At 38.6% G+C, this 15,059-nt stretch overlaps 1 protein-coding gene across 4 annotated transcripts in view; it reads left to right on the top strand.

Annotated features, from left to right (window-relative positions):
* Window positions 1-15,059, top strand: part of ANO10 (anoctamin 10) — a 228,752-nt gene that overhangs the window by 79,552 nt on the left and 134,141 nt on the right. Inside the window, exon 12 of one of the 4 annotated variants that reach the window (XR_013361650.1) lies at window positions 12,197-12,475. The exons of the other annotated variants lie outside the window; for them this stretch is intronic. The gene's annotated coding sequence lies outside the window, so the exon portion shown is untranslated. The remainder of the gene's footprint in view (window positions 1-12,196; window positions 12,476-15,059) is intronic. 4 annotated transcript variants of the gene reach the window in all.

The raw sequence follows: 15,059 nt of genomic DNA, 5'->3' as shown, positions 1-15,059 counted from the left end.
GGGGAGGAGGCCTGTCCTGCCAGGAGCAGCCTCCACCCTTCTTTGCCTCTGTACTTTGGATCCTTGTCTGGGTCAACAGATGGTGCCCTCTAGAGGCTGCTCTTGACCTTCACTGTTGCTGCAGCTGTGCTATCCTCCTGAGAACATCCTCATGCACAGGTGAAAAGAGTTCTGAAAACAGTAGACGATATTCAGTGGGGCACTTCAGTTAGTGGGAGAAAGAGCTGGCTGCAAGCATTCCTTCTCAACTCTTCTTTTTGCTTTATACATGTAACTTCCAAGCAAGTTATTGGAGAAGCTGTTCTCTCCCGTGTGTGTGTGTGTGTGTGTGTGTGTGTGTGTGTGTGTATACACACACACACATACATCTCTTTGTAAGGACAATGATAGCCTCCATCATCTTCCCTGTGGCTTGCTATTTGATGGTATCATTTGATACAGTTGCGTTTTTGTTGTCAGCTGACAGCATGGAAACTATAAAGGTACTTACTTACAGAAATAATGATCTTTACATAAATGCTTTAATTTATTCTTTGAATAGTATTGCATTTTCATTGTTCAAACTTGAAAGGTTCAAAAACACAGAGATAAAATCCCTCTACCTCTATCTCCCAGTCAACAAATTCTCGTTTGTGGAGACAGTCATGGTGTTAGGATCCTTATGTATGCTTCCTGGAGTGTTTAATGTGCAGATAAACAAATATATAGGAGAATTTAGTGAATTCATTTTACATCTAATTGTTTAGTACAAATAATGCTGTTGGGAATTTAAAAAAATTATGTAAAATTTTTTATGTCATATGTAAGGATGACCTCTGATGCTGTTGAGCTTTAGAATTTATGACTTGAATATTTTTTTATTTTTTATTTTTTATTTTTTTAAAGATTTTATTTTATTTATTCATGAGCAGCACAGAGAGAGAGGCAGAGACACAGGCAGACAGAGAAGCAGGGAGCCCGATGTGGGACTCGATCCCAGGTCTCCAGGATCACACCCCAGGCCGAAGGCAGCACTAAACCGCTGGGCCACCGGGGCTGCCCTGAATGATATTTTACAATGCAGTTTTGACCTTTCCAGAATAATAGAAGTTCTTACATGATGAGTAGATAGATGATGGGTTGAAGGATAATGAATGACTGGTGTGCTTGTAATTTTAGGCTTGGATCTCTTTCACCTACAGGTTAGGAAAAGCAAAAGCTGTTTATTAATAACTAATATTTTGTCCTGCTTGTTGTCAAGGATAGTACCAAGATTGGGTTGGGGCCAGAGCAAAGGAGCAGCCTATTTGAGTATTTGTCATAATTTTTTAATAAGAGTGAATTTCTTTAAAACTGCTTCTAAGGCCAGAGCTTGTTTAAACAGGTAATTGTGCAACTCTGGGAAGAGAATCTGTTGTAGCAGTGTCATTCAGCAAAAATGCCCTCAGTTGGGGAGTTTTTGAAGTTGCCTTTTTAAAAAACTAAGCTTCATAAAATTTAAATAAATGTGAAATAGACCTTATTCCTTGATCTGAAATTCTACTTGATGTAATTTATCCTCGTGAGAGAGAAATTTGGGATGGAGTGGTTTAGGCCAGTGATGCAGTTCTCTGGATGATCCATCAGCTTTCAGCCCGTTTCTCACATTCATTTGCTACTGCATTTCTCTGTCTCCCTAGTCCTCCACAACCCTTGGCTTTGTTCTCCTTGCTACTTGCCACCGCCATCCTCTGAAATGTATCACCACCTCTTTTCTGATGATAGCTCCTACTTCAGGCTTCTTTCTTGTTGGAGTTTTCTCTGACTGCTTCCTTGAGGTCTGGGGCTGTGTCCTGCACTAGGACCACTGGAGTGTTACTGAGCCCCTTTTGGATTTGAGCCCTGGACTTGGCATAGAGTCTACAAAGGCAGAGAGAGAAGGAGTCAGCTATCTGGTGTGTAACAGGAACAACTAAATCCCTAATCGGAGAATGTCTTTGGAACAGAGCAGGCATATTATGTCAATTCTTGCTAGGACTGAAAAAGGAACTGAGCTTGCATAAACCTTACCCTATCACTGTGTCTTTGAATCTTTGAGTCAGTGATCCTTGGATGTTTTGGAGGGATTGTTTTGGTTGTTCTGTTTTACTCTTTCCTGGGAAAAAGCATTAAAATAAAGTGAATTAAATTAATTTTGTTTTGAATGACTATAAAGACATGGCATGAGGGACTCTGGGGGAGATGGAACTATTCAGTACTCCCAATATGCTAGCGGCCATGCAAATCTATCTATTTGTTAAAATTCATGAAACTGTGCACAAAACCCCTCAACTTTATTGTATGATATAAAATTTAAAAACAAAATAAGTTTAAGAATTACAGGTAGCCCTGCAAGTAGAGATATATCTGTGGATGTCATTAAGGAATCACTATTATACTAGATGAACTGTCATTTGACCCCATTACAAATATTGGGATTTCCAAGAACCTAGTCAGATTATTTCCCAGCATGTCTACTTCTCCCACCTTATACACACCTGCATGTATTTTCATATTTAGTATAAGATCAGGTTTAAATTGAATGAGGATAGCAAGTCAGATGGTTTTTTTTCTAAATCCTGAAGAATTTTGAGCCATTTTGTATGGGAAGTTTGAGCAAAGGCATTTGCAGTTGTGAAAACATCAGTTACTATAGCCTCTTTATTTAGAGAGAAGGAATCCTCATTCCTTTGACTATCAGACGTTTAGTCTCCTCCTTGCATTATTAATATTGCTATGGAAATTATTAAGACTTTAATCCAGGCTGCCTGTGATTCTGCTCTTCTTCTTGTTGGCAAGATACAGTTGATGTCACACATGGAGCTGTGAGATGAATTGATAGGGTACTAGTTGATAGTTGAGGACATATCCATGGTGACTTTCAGTGATAAGGATCTCTAGTGGGCAAGACATGACTGGACTTAATGACAGTGCTGTCAGCTCTTTGATTATGTTTTTAATTACCACTAAACCACAGAATTGTGAGGTCACACATTATAGAAGGTTTTTATTTCGAGACCCACTATTAGTATTTTAAAGCAATTATGAAGCAGAAATATAATACAGTAACTTCATTTCATATGTTAAAATATTAATGCAAGAAAAAACTCTGCCATAGACATCAGAAAGAAAATCATTTTTTAAGATATTTATTTATTTGAGAGACAGAGTGCATACGGATGGGTGGAGGGATGGAGAGGGAGAGAGAGGGACAGCAGACTGTTCACTGAGCAAAGCCCAACGCGGGACTGGATCCCAGGATCTCAATATTATGACCTGAGCTGAAGTCAAGAGCAGACGCTTAATTGACTAAGCTGGGTGCCCTGGAGAGATGGTATTTTTATGAATCATGAGAGGCCCTTATTTACCCTCATTCTTGTAAAACAGTTTGAGAAAACTAGAATAACCTACAAATATTTATATTAAAATGAGGTAGATCCTGGTGAATTCTATGGGCAAAGAATAAGGTAGGATTCATAATTTTAAAGGAGGTTAAAAATATTTCTCCAAAATAAAATGGAGTTTGCATTTCAAATATATGTTGATTCTTGAGAGTCTGTCATTTTGCTGTGTCTTCAAAATAGTTGAATATTACTTAAACAGCACGTGAATGCAGTCAAAAGTTAGAACACCTGTACTTGTGACCTTAGACTAATTTTTTTTTCTTTGTCTTCTTGCCTGGAGTTTATTAACAGTATTGTACATACATGTTTTACTTAAGAGAATATTCAGATTTTCCTTTTTAGATCTATACATGCCTTTTAAGTTTGAGACTTTTTCTGTGACCTGACACAGGATCAGACTTTTAAATGTTCTATGTGTGCTTGAGAAGAAAATAGGCCCTTTATTATACTCATGTAATGTTATCAGTATCTATATCTGTTTCTCTGTAAGCTCCACCATAGGAAACGTATTGTTTAGATCTCCTAAATTATTACTTTTTGTCCACTCGTCTTGATTTAAGAGTGATATCAAAGTCTCCTATTTGGATGCCTGGGTGGCTCAGTGGGTTAAGTATTTGCCTTTGGTTCAGGTCATGATCTCAGGGTCCTAGGATCGAGCCCTGCTTTGGGCTCTCTGCTTGGCAGGGAGTCTGCTTCTCCTTCTCCCTCTGCCTCACTCTCCCACACATGAGCTCCCTCTGTCTCTCTCTCTCTCTCTGTTTCTCTCCCCTTCACAAATAAATTTCTTTTTAAGAAAATAAAATCTCCTATTAAATACTGTGCTCCTGTTATAAAACATCTGTTGTAGCTTCTGGTTTATGAATGTAATTGCTATGTTACTTATTTTGATTTTGAAACGAACTAGGGGTGGTAGAAGGGGAGGAGGGAGGGGGGTGGGAGTGAATGGGTGACGGGCACTGGGTGTTATTCTGTATGTTAGTAAATTGAACACCAATAAAAAAAAAAAAATGAATTGTGACTTTAACATGATAAAAATATTTCTTTGTCATTTTTAGTGTTTTTGGACTTAAATTTTACTGTCTGATATTAGAATTATGTACCTTCCTTTCCATTTTTCTTTTTTTCTCTAGTATGCCCTTATTTTTAGCTTTCCTGAATCACTTTCATTGAGATGTGTCTCTTGTCCAAAGCATAGGATTTAGTTTTCTTTTGGAAGATATAGTTTGAAATATTTTACTTTTAATTGATGTATTAAGCCTATTTGCATTAATTGAGATGCCATTGTGTTTGGTCTTAACTTTGTTATGTTATTTTATGGCATTATGTTATATTTACTGTGCTTCTTTCTCTATGTGGTGTATACTCTCTTTTTGTGGGGAGGTATTCAGGTAGAGTTGTTTTGTACCTTTATAGTTATAGCTCCTATAATGTCCTTAGTTATTTTCCCTTTATTTAGATTTCTACTACTAGATTTGTCATTTTTAAAAATTTATTTATTTTTATGTCTTAAAGAATTTATTTATTTATTCATGAGAGACCCAAAAAGCGAGAGGCAGACACATAGGCAGAGAGAGAAGCAGGCTCCACGCAGGGAGCATGATGCAGGACTCGATCCCAGGATCCTGGGGTCATGCCCTGAGCCAAAGGCAGATGCTCAGCCACTGAGCCACCCAGGTGTCCCAGGTTTGTCAGTTTTAAAAAACATATTTTGATTATGTGTTATCTGTTTGACAATTAATATATTTCCTTTCTCCTTTCTCCTAATATTTCAGTTGTATTATTTCTACTTTGTCAAAATATTCAGCATTTGTTTGTATCTTTTTTATCCTAGGAGACAGATCTCCCTGGTGTTTGCCATCAGTCACTCTGCCAAAGTTCCCCTAACACTCACCTCTTTTGTCATGAAACTTGTTCTCTTGTACACTGCTTCTCCAACAGTAATGGGCATATGAATCATTTGGACTTCTTGGGTAACACCTAGATTCTCATCCCTTATATATATCCCCTTATATATCCCTTATATACTCCTTATATACTTATATACTGGATGCCAGTGAACCCTACTTTGAGTAGCAAAAGATTCCTCAAGAAGAATTTTTAAGTTCTTGAATATTTAAGAGTATTATTCTATGACATTACTATTTGAAGGACAACTTAGCTTTATAAAAAATATTTTGGTTCAGTTTTCTTAAAATTTCTTGAAAATGTTACTGCAATGTTGTCTTTGTTTATTCCTGTCAGACTTTGATGTCAGCCTGGCTTTTTTCTTTTTGTGAGTGAGTCGGATGTTTTACTTTGAGGGCCAGGGGTCTATTCTTACTTTTTAAATTTATCTTTAAAATGTAATAGTTTTATAAGTAGGTATATGTCTCAGAGTTGACTGGTTCAAACCACAGATACACAGTTGGCCCTTTCAAATGTTGTTTCAGGTCTTCTTTTATTTTTGGAACATTTTCTTGAATTATATTCAATGTTAATTACATTCTTTTGTTTTTCTTCAGGGTCTTCAGTTGTATGTGTGTTGGAACTTCTTTTCCTGTCTTCTATATGGATCATTTTATTTCACTTTGACGTCTCTATTTTATTTTTTCCATCTTGACTTTTTAGTCCTTTCTTTCAGGTCCGTTGTTTTCATTTCCGCCTATTCTCTGTTGGCTACTTTGTGGTTTATTCTTCACTTCTAAGATGATTTTTTTTCTTTTTCTTTGACTCTTTGCTGGATTGTCACTCTCATTTCACATCTTCCTGTTTATTGGTTTGATATTTCTGTTCTGAGTTTTTAGATTTCTTACTTGGAGGTTTTCTTTTGCATTTGTAAATGCTTACTTAATATCATTCAATTCAGGTTTGATTCTTGAGTTACAATTTTTGTCTGGTTTCTATTTTGCTTTATTGGTTTTTTGATCATTTTTATTTTGTTGGTTAGCAAACCCCAAACCTGAAACCCCTTGATTCTCAATGTCTGTCTTATTCTAGTACCTCTATTCAGACGTTATTGCTGTTTTTTCTGACCATTTTGAAATGAGTGACTTCCCTGGACTAGCTTTAGTAGCTCAAGCTGGCAGCAGCTCCCCTAGCTCCATGGTTCACGGTGCTCCCTTCCTCTGGTGCTCCCTTCCTCTGGTATGGCAAGAATGTTGTATCTTTGTTTTTCTTTTTCTTTGGCTAAGCATTTTTTTTTATTGAAGTACAATTGACATATTAGTTTCAGATATACAGCATGATTCAATGTTGTGTATATTGTGAAATGATCATCACAATGAGTCTAGTTAACTTCCAACACCATATAGTTATAAAAATCTTTTTGTCATGAGAACTTTTAAGATTTACTCTCTTAACAGCATTCACATATTCAATACAGTATTAACTGTAGTTAATCCTGTGCTGATTGTTACATTCCCTTGACTTACTTATTTTATAACTGAAAGTTTGTACCTTTTGATGCCCTCTCCCATTTACAGGGACACTGAAGTTGCTTCCATATCTCAGCTGTTGGAAGTAATGCTGGATGCATATGTTTTTTCAAACTAGTATTTTCCTTTGCTTCAAATATATACCGAGAAGTAGAATTGCAGAATCCTATGGCAGTTCTATTTTTAACTTTTTGAGGAACCTCCATATTGTTTTCCACAGTGGCTGCACCAATTAACATTCCCACCGACAGTGCACAAGTGTTCCCTTTTCTCCACATCCTTGCCAACACTTGTCATTTCTTGTCTCTAATAGTAGTCATTCGAACTAGTGTGAGGTAACATCTCACTGTGGTTTTGATGTGCAAAAAAAAAAGACTGTTTTCTTTAAGGAGTACTTTCTTTGTGGTGAGAAGTGTGAGTTTGCTCTGGTTTGTGCAGGACCATAATTTCTACTTTTTACTTTCTTCTTTTCCATAATCACCAGCCTTCATAAAACACCCGATCCTTCTGTGTAATTCTTCCCCCCCAGAAGTGGTGCCTTCCTATGACTACAGACTCTGGTTCTATTCATTTTTAAGCTCTGTCATTTTGATTTTCCAGGAATCTCTGATCCACCTATGCCAGACCTGTTTTCTCTAGTTTCTCACAGTGGAGATTTCTTTTTCTGTTAGTGATTATATTTGTCGTCCAACATCCTAGAACTCTATTTCCCTCTCTACTTTTCTTTCAAAGTTTCTGACTTGATTCCCCACATAGATATGGGCTCTAGAACTGGTGTTCCTGGATCTGGGTGTTGACTTCCCTGTTTTCATGTAACCTGAAGTTCATGGCATTCCCTATCTCCTAGTTATGTTGTAGTCATAAATAATGGATACCTTCATTTGTTCTCTCCTCATTGATCTGTTTTGTTTGAGGATGTATTGAGAGATTTGGATTTAGGTGGCTTCATTAACTTATAAAAACCAGAATTCTGTAGTAGTATTTTTATATCTGGAAAAAGGGAGTTTATTTTGGTATTTTCAGATAGTTTTAATATATGATAATAATTTATGAACTAAAGAAGAATACTTCATTTTCTGTTTAGCTTATACCATATTTTATATTACTGGCATATCATTATGCTTATTCTAATTTATACCTAGTTCACTACAAAATCCATTCTTGTCAACATAATAGTAAACCTCTAATATATTACCTATAGTGGGTGTGCTGGGCATGTTGTAATATTTTAATTAGATAAGAGGCATTTTGAAATTCAGTGTTTGTGAATATACAACCAGTGAACAAGATAACAGCTTTTCCCAGAAACTCATTACACATAAATCTGTGATTTAAATCCTTTGTAACTGCTCTACACCGCTAAAAAGCAGTATAGTGTGTGTGTGTTACATTTATTGTATGTGCCAGTTGAAGTCAGTTAATTTTGAAATTATTTTAGACCCTAGGAGAATTTTAAGGGACCTCTAGACCTCTACTGTTACTTCTTAAAGTAGAGCTGAAATAGAATGCTATATTTTGAAATATTTATAGGATATTTTAAGGGAATATTAAAATATTTTAAGGAACTTGTTATTAAAGTATAGCATACATAGAGATACTGGTTATGGATGTCAAGCTAAGTGAAGTCTCAAGAAGTGAACGTATTCATAAGACATAGAACATTGTACCAGAAGCCGCTTCTTGCCCTTCCAATCAGTGCTAACCAAAACTAACCATTTTTCTGACTTCTTTTGCCACTTCGTTTTGCCTCTTTTTAAATTTTGTATATATTGTATCATAGACTATGCTCTCTCCATATATTTTTTCAGTGATCTCAGTCTGTTGATTTTTTCCCCAACTGTGGTGCTTTTTAAACAGTTTTTTTCCTCTGACTTGTTAATTAATCATTTAGTATTGCTGTGTTGGTTTGCATGCTGACACTTCCTCATGGCTGGTAGTGAGCTGCAGTACTACACAGATGCACTGTTTCTAGCATTATAAAAGTGATCATAAATATTACATCTCTAAGTCCAGTGAGGAAATTCTCAAAAATGATGGCTAATTAGAGAGATTAATAAAATATGGATATATCTAAAGATGTGGTGACAGAACAGGACAATTAGTCTGTTGCTAATTCTGAAAGTGAGTCTAAAATGAGAAAGATAATTCTGCCGTCCATATGTTAGTCATACCCTAGACTAAAGAGATAAGTTGGCAGTCTTTTTTAAGCTTCCTCATTTTCATCATTTGATTGGTTTTTAGTTTCCTCAATGTGCTGATTTCAATGACTTTTTTACTTAATACTTTCTAAGTATATTATGTGATTATGCTGGAGTACATTGAATGTTGTCATTTGAAAATAGAAATGATCACTCTGTTGCAAAACAAACAAATAAATCCAAAGCAGAGAGATGATACTGGCACATTATAGCAGCAGCAGCTCCTTGGATTTGGTTAAAATGGTTCCCAGAAAACCTGAGGTTTGAGGTAACGTGTCTCCATTAGATTCCTCATAAATTGCTAGCATTTTGATATTGAAAACAGAAGAAGAGTTTGCCGTGGAGAAGAGCAAATTTGGAAATTAGGCCTCTGCTGGTCCTCACTGCATCTGCCTTCCTACCTCCACCCCACCCCCACTCTTATTTATTTTAGGAACTGAGGAAGAGGAGTGAGAGAGACAAAGCATCTTTCTCTGCTTAATAATTCTACTCCCTTATGTTGCTTTCTCCTTGCTGATGTGGCCAGAGTGTTCTGTGGTGTTGGAGAAGGGAAGTACGTTGGCCTCTGCCTCTGGGGTTGAGTGTGCCCCTGCCCCAACAGATATTGGGGACTGACTGCACCTCCTCCTGGGCCCTGAGCAGAAGCAGGCTTGGTCCCTGGCATCTTGGAGCTTTGTCTAGCATGAACATAGAACACCAAGCAGTCACACACAGACACAGAAAATGGCTGGAGTGTACAGAAGAACTCAGCCTCCTCGAGAGTCAGAGAGGAGGTATTTTTGAGGAGGAGTGACCACAGTCAAGGAGCCTGGAGCGAGGGGCTCGGGACAGGACACTGTGAGCAGAGAGGAAGGTGGTCCTGCTGAAGGAGCGTGGAGTCTCCAGGGCAAATTCTCCTTAAAAGCCTTCAGGCTGTCTACCATTTTCAAGGTTGAAATCCAGGTTTAGTTTTGCAGTTCATTTGTGAAATCCTGCAGCTCTTCCCCACTGCTCTCCTCCCCACACTTAATAATACCCAGCTCCTTGATGGTACTCCAAAGGACTGAGCTCTTGCTTTCTTGGTATTTTAAGTGTACTGCTTCCTCTGCTGAGAACCCTTGTCAGGCATGCTTAGCTTAAATTTCTAATTTGCAAATTGGTTTGCCTAAAGACATGGTCCAGTGAGCATGAGTCATTCTTTTTGATCTTTGAGCATCAAAACCCCCTTTTATGTCTACGGAATCTCTGACCTTGTAAGGCAGAGTCCACCCTCAGTATCCCAGAAGTAGGCAGTGCCAGGGTGCTGCCTTCCTAGCCTCCCTTGCTTCTTGGGTGTGGACATGGGGACATGGTCTATATTCAGACAGTTATAACCTTGCCACTCCAAACTTTGAACTGGAAGCTAGTGGTCAGAGGAAGGAAGCAATGTACAGAATCCACTTTGGTGAGGGATACTCTGGCAGTGGCTGTGGTCAGGGGTGTGAGGTCTCTGTTTTACAGCTGTGGCCGATTTTGGACATTGCGCCTGGCTGGGTAACTGCCAAGCCTGGCTCTGTAGATCTTTTAGAGGGTATGTAAGCTTCCTGATTTCCTTTTAACAAACCCCTTCTTTGTCTAAGTAAAACAGAATTGGTGTTTGTAGCTTGCAAAGAAGAACCCTGCTTGACTTAAGTAGACTCTAGCATCAATGCTTTCAAGGGCAGAGGGAAGAATGTAATTATTTATGTAACTGCAGGGACATACCCCTAATGCATAAGAATTGTGTAAGGCTCTTAGCTTGTGTGTAAGTGAGTAGTCACAATACTCACCAAGAAGAGCTTGTGCTATGTCTGTTAGTGAGGTAGTACCAGTCACAAAACTTTCCCAAGAAAAGAACACCAAAACATTGCTATGATAGTAAAGATGGTAAAAATATGGGTGTAGTAATAGTTGTGAGCCTTTTATTACAACATTTTCTATTGTTGGTGAAATATAAACAACAAAATTTGCCATTTTAACTATCTTAAGTGTCCAATGCAGTGAGATTAATTGCATTCACTGTGTTGCACAGCCATCACCTTTAAGCATTAACTCCTCAGATCCCTCTCACCCAACCCCTCCTAACCTCTACTTTCTGACTTTGTGAAATTGCCTATTCTAGATGTTTTACATAAGTGATTCACAGAATTGTTTGTCCCTTTGTGTCTGGCCTTTTTCACTTACCATAGTGTTTTCAAAGTTCATCCGTGTTGTGGCATGTGTAAGAACTTCGTTCCTTTTTGTATCTGAATAATAGTGCATTGTATGGATAGAGACCACATTTTGTTTATCTCTTTATATGTTGTTGGACATTTGAGTTGTTTCCACCTTTTGGCTATTTTAATATAATTATAAATAATGCTGCAGTGAAGATTGGCATATGGTTATCTGTTTGAGTCCCTGCTTTCAGTTCTTTTGGGTATATATCTAGGAGTGGAATTGCTGAATTATATAGTAGCTCTACATTAAATTTTTTGAGGATCCACTGAACTGCTTTCTGCTCAGCTGCATAATTTTACATTACCAGCCGCAGTGCACAAGGATTCCAGTTTCTCCATGTCCTTGTCAACACTTATTTTCTGGGTTTGTTGTTGCTGTTTTAATTATAGCCATCTAACTGGAGGGTATTATGCTGAGTGAAAAACTGGAGGGTATTATGCTGAGTGAAATAAGTCCATCGGAGAAGGACAAACATTATATGGTCTCATTCATTTGGGGAATATAAAAAATAGTGAAAGGGAATAAAGGGGAAAGGAGAAAAAATGAGTGGGAAATACCAAAAAGGGAGACAGAACATGAAAGACTCCTAACTCTGGGAAACGAACTAGGGGTGGTGGAAGGGGAGGTGGGCGGGGGGGGGGGGGGTGACTGGGTGGCGGGCACTGAGGGGGGCACTTGACAGGATGAGCACTGGGTGTTATTCTATATGTTGGCAAATTGAACACCAATAAAAAATAAATTTATAGAAAGAAGAAAGAAAGAAAGAAAGAAAGAGAGAGAGAGAGAGAGAGAGAGAGAAAGAAAGAAAGAAAGAAAGAAAGAAAGAAAGAAAGAAAGAAAGAAAGAAAGAGAAAGAAAGAAAAGAAAGAAAGGAAATTTATTTAGACAAATGGCTGGCATCTGCTACAGGGAGGTTGCCATTGGTTATTCTGGGCCTTTGCAGTTTTGAAATTCTGTTCTTTACTAGGTCTTCTTTACTGAGTCCTGTGGTTATAAGAACTATGAAGAAGTGAAAATGCTAACGCTGAATTACCTCTTCCTTGGACATAGAAAAAAATAGGAAAGTTTAGCCAGCAAAGTTTTTCACAGCAATCCCGTTTGCACAAAATATATTCTGTGGTCTTGTAAACCTACCTATTTGCCAAGGCATGATGCTGGCTTGAAACCATGATGATCTCCACTCATTTCTAGCCTGTTTCCACCTATGCAGAAGAGGTAATCGTTGTCCTCAGTTGTGCTACAGAAGGTAGGTGAAGTTTGAATATGAATGAACACTCTTTTATAGGAAACAAACCAGTAGGGACTCAGAATGAAAACTGAACGTGTGCATTAGGTCTCGTGCATCAAAGATCCTCTGGAATGGCCATCAGAAAGTTGGACGTATCCTCATCTGGAATAGAGGGTCCTCACCTCAGTGACAGGATCATGGGAGTTAATTTGCTTATCCATCTAAGTCAGAGTCCCTTGAGGGCATCTGTTTTGTGTGTTTGGTATATATATTGTCAATGGAAGAAGTAATCCAGCTTTGAGCTTGTAATCTAATTATAATGAGTTCTGTGTGGATATGATTACAGAGACTGAAGGAAAAGCAAAAGAGAAACAGAATAGAAGAGGCATTATAAACAAGGCACAGTGCTGTTCATTTTTAAGAATCTGCATTCTGCAGTGTCTTGTGGGATCTTGCCTAGGTATATGATGGAATCTTGAGCTTCTCTGTTATTCCCCTCACCCCATGACATACATCTGGTTTCATACGTGTTTAATATTCATGCCTTTATTTTGAGTTCTGTGCCTAAGCTAAATGTTGCACATTTAAAAAAAAAACTATCACAGAAAGACAATAAACCAGTACTGGTTGAAGCATGGTCTGTAGACTGCTGTTAGTCCACCAAGTATTTGATACTAGTCAACAGTGAGATTAGCACAGAAGCCGGGCATGTTTAGAAATGCCTAAGGCAGTTTGACATCACTGTGACATTTAAACATGTGGCCAGTGGACTCATGTTGTTGAACAAGGTATAGACCAAACAGAGTACTGTGCAACTTGCATGGTGAGCTGCATGTTGTACAAACTCTTTGATCACATGTGGTATGTATTAGTCTACTCTGATTGCCTAACAAAATACCACAGACTTGGTGGCTGTTTAGACAACAGAAATTAGTTCTCACAGTTCTGGAGGCTGGAAGTTCAAGATCAAAGTGTCAGCAGGATAAATTCTGTTCTGAGGTCTCTTCCCTTGGCTCATAATTGGCTTCCATCTTGCTGTGTGCTCATATGATCTCTTTTTCATATGTGTTCAGAGGAAGGGAGAGAGAGAGAGAGAGAGCGCTCTTTGGGAGCTCTTCTTATAAGGACACTAGTCCTGTCACATCAGAGCCCAGCCTTATGGCCTCATTTAATCCTAATTATGCCTTTGTCAACCCTGTCTCCAAGTTATAGCCACAGTAGGGGGTTAGGACTGCAACATATGAATTTGGGTGGTACGCAGTTCAGTTCACAGTAGGGCCATAGGTAGATCTGTAATGGACTAGAAATTTAAAACATCAGTCCTTTACCACAGATAATCTGAGAAGCTGTGCTATAGACATAAATGGGGCTAATTAACTTAATTACAAGTAAATATTACTAATATCGAAGCAGGAAACAATTTGCTGTGGGTTAAAAATCTTTGAATATTTTTGAAGTTTATGTATCTTGATTTTCAATAAAATTGTTTGTGTGTGGGCAGCCTGGGTGGCTCAGCGGTTTAGTGCCACCTTCCACCCAGGGCCTGATCCTGGAGACCCGGAATCAAGTCCCACATTGGGCTCCCTGCACAGATCCTGCTTCTCCCTCTGCCTGTGTCTCTGCCTCTCTCTCTCTCTCTCTCTCTCTCTCTCTCTCCGTGTCTCTCATGAATAAATAAAATCTTAAAAAAATTTTTTTTTTAAATAAAATTGTGTGAAATATTGACCCTTTGGAAGAGATTAGATTAAAAACTGGAAAAGATGTATTGGGTAGTTAATTCCTAAAGAGGCCTGGGTTTAAGCTTGATGTAATTACTGTATGGTAGCTGCTTTTGTAGCATAGCTGTCTTGTCTTTGCAGCAGACTCATAAATCTGCCTCCATCTGCTGGCTCTGCCTTTCTAGCTGCCTGAGGACACCTTCCCATGGCCATTCTGGAGGTACCGCCCCTCAGCCACTCTGAGAGCACAGCATCCTCCCAGGGACCCCACTCTTGTGTGTTTTTCTTTCTCTGGTTTTCTGTCACAACAAATGGGATCCCTGTCATCATGGTAACTCACTTTGAAATCATGGAATCTCTTTTCCTTTAGAGATTTCTTTTGTCTCCCACCTGCTGATTCTGCCCCTGGAATGCCACTTCCATCAGCCTCCTTCCTGAGGTGCCGTCCACCTTGCCCCGGGCCCCTGTTGTCATGCCTCACTGGAGTATTTCAGTGAGTGCCTAATTGTTCTCCTTGACTTCAGTTTCTTCCTCTGCTATCTGATATTTGTAACAAACAGTTCTCACCATCTGACGTGTGATCTGAAAAGCCTTTGGTTGTTCTCATTTTCATAAAATAAAGTCCAGCATCCTTTGGAAGGGACTTAAGATCTGTGATCTGCCTCTTAGCTCTCTTTCTTCCCCTCCCCCAGCCGTCACTCCTCCTTTCACCAGCACTGCCACGTCTGTGTCTTCCTGTTTCTGTGTCTACCGGGAGTTCATTTAGTCCTCAAATTTTCTCCCATCCAGTTGCTGCTATCAGAGGGCCTCTTGTCCTTCAAGGACCAGTTCAGACATCATCTTTCCCTGGTCTTCCCATTTAGGATTAATGATTAATTAATGTG

The sequence above is a fragment of the Canis aureus genome, chromosome 22, assembly GCF_053574225.1.
Source record: "Canis aureus isolate CA01 chromosome 22, VMU_Caureus_v.1.0, whole genome shotgun sequence".
Lineage (NCBI taxonomy): Eukaryota > Metazoa > Chordata > Mammalia > Carnivora > Canidae > Canis > Canis aureus.
The sequence above is the reverse complement of the archived record's forward strand: the minus strand, read 5'-3'. Positions and strand labels throughout refer to the sequence as shown.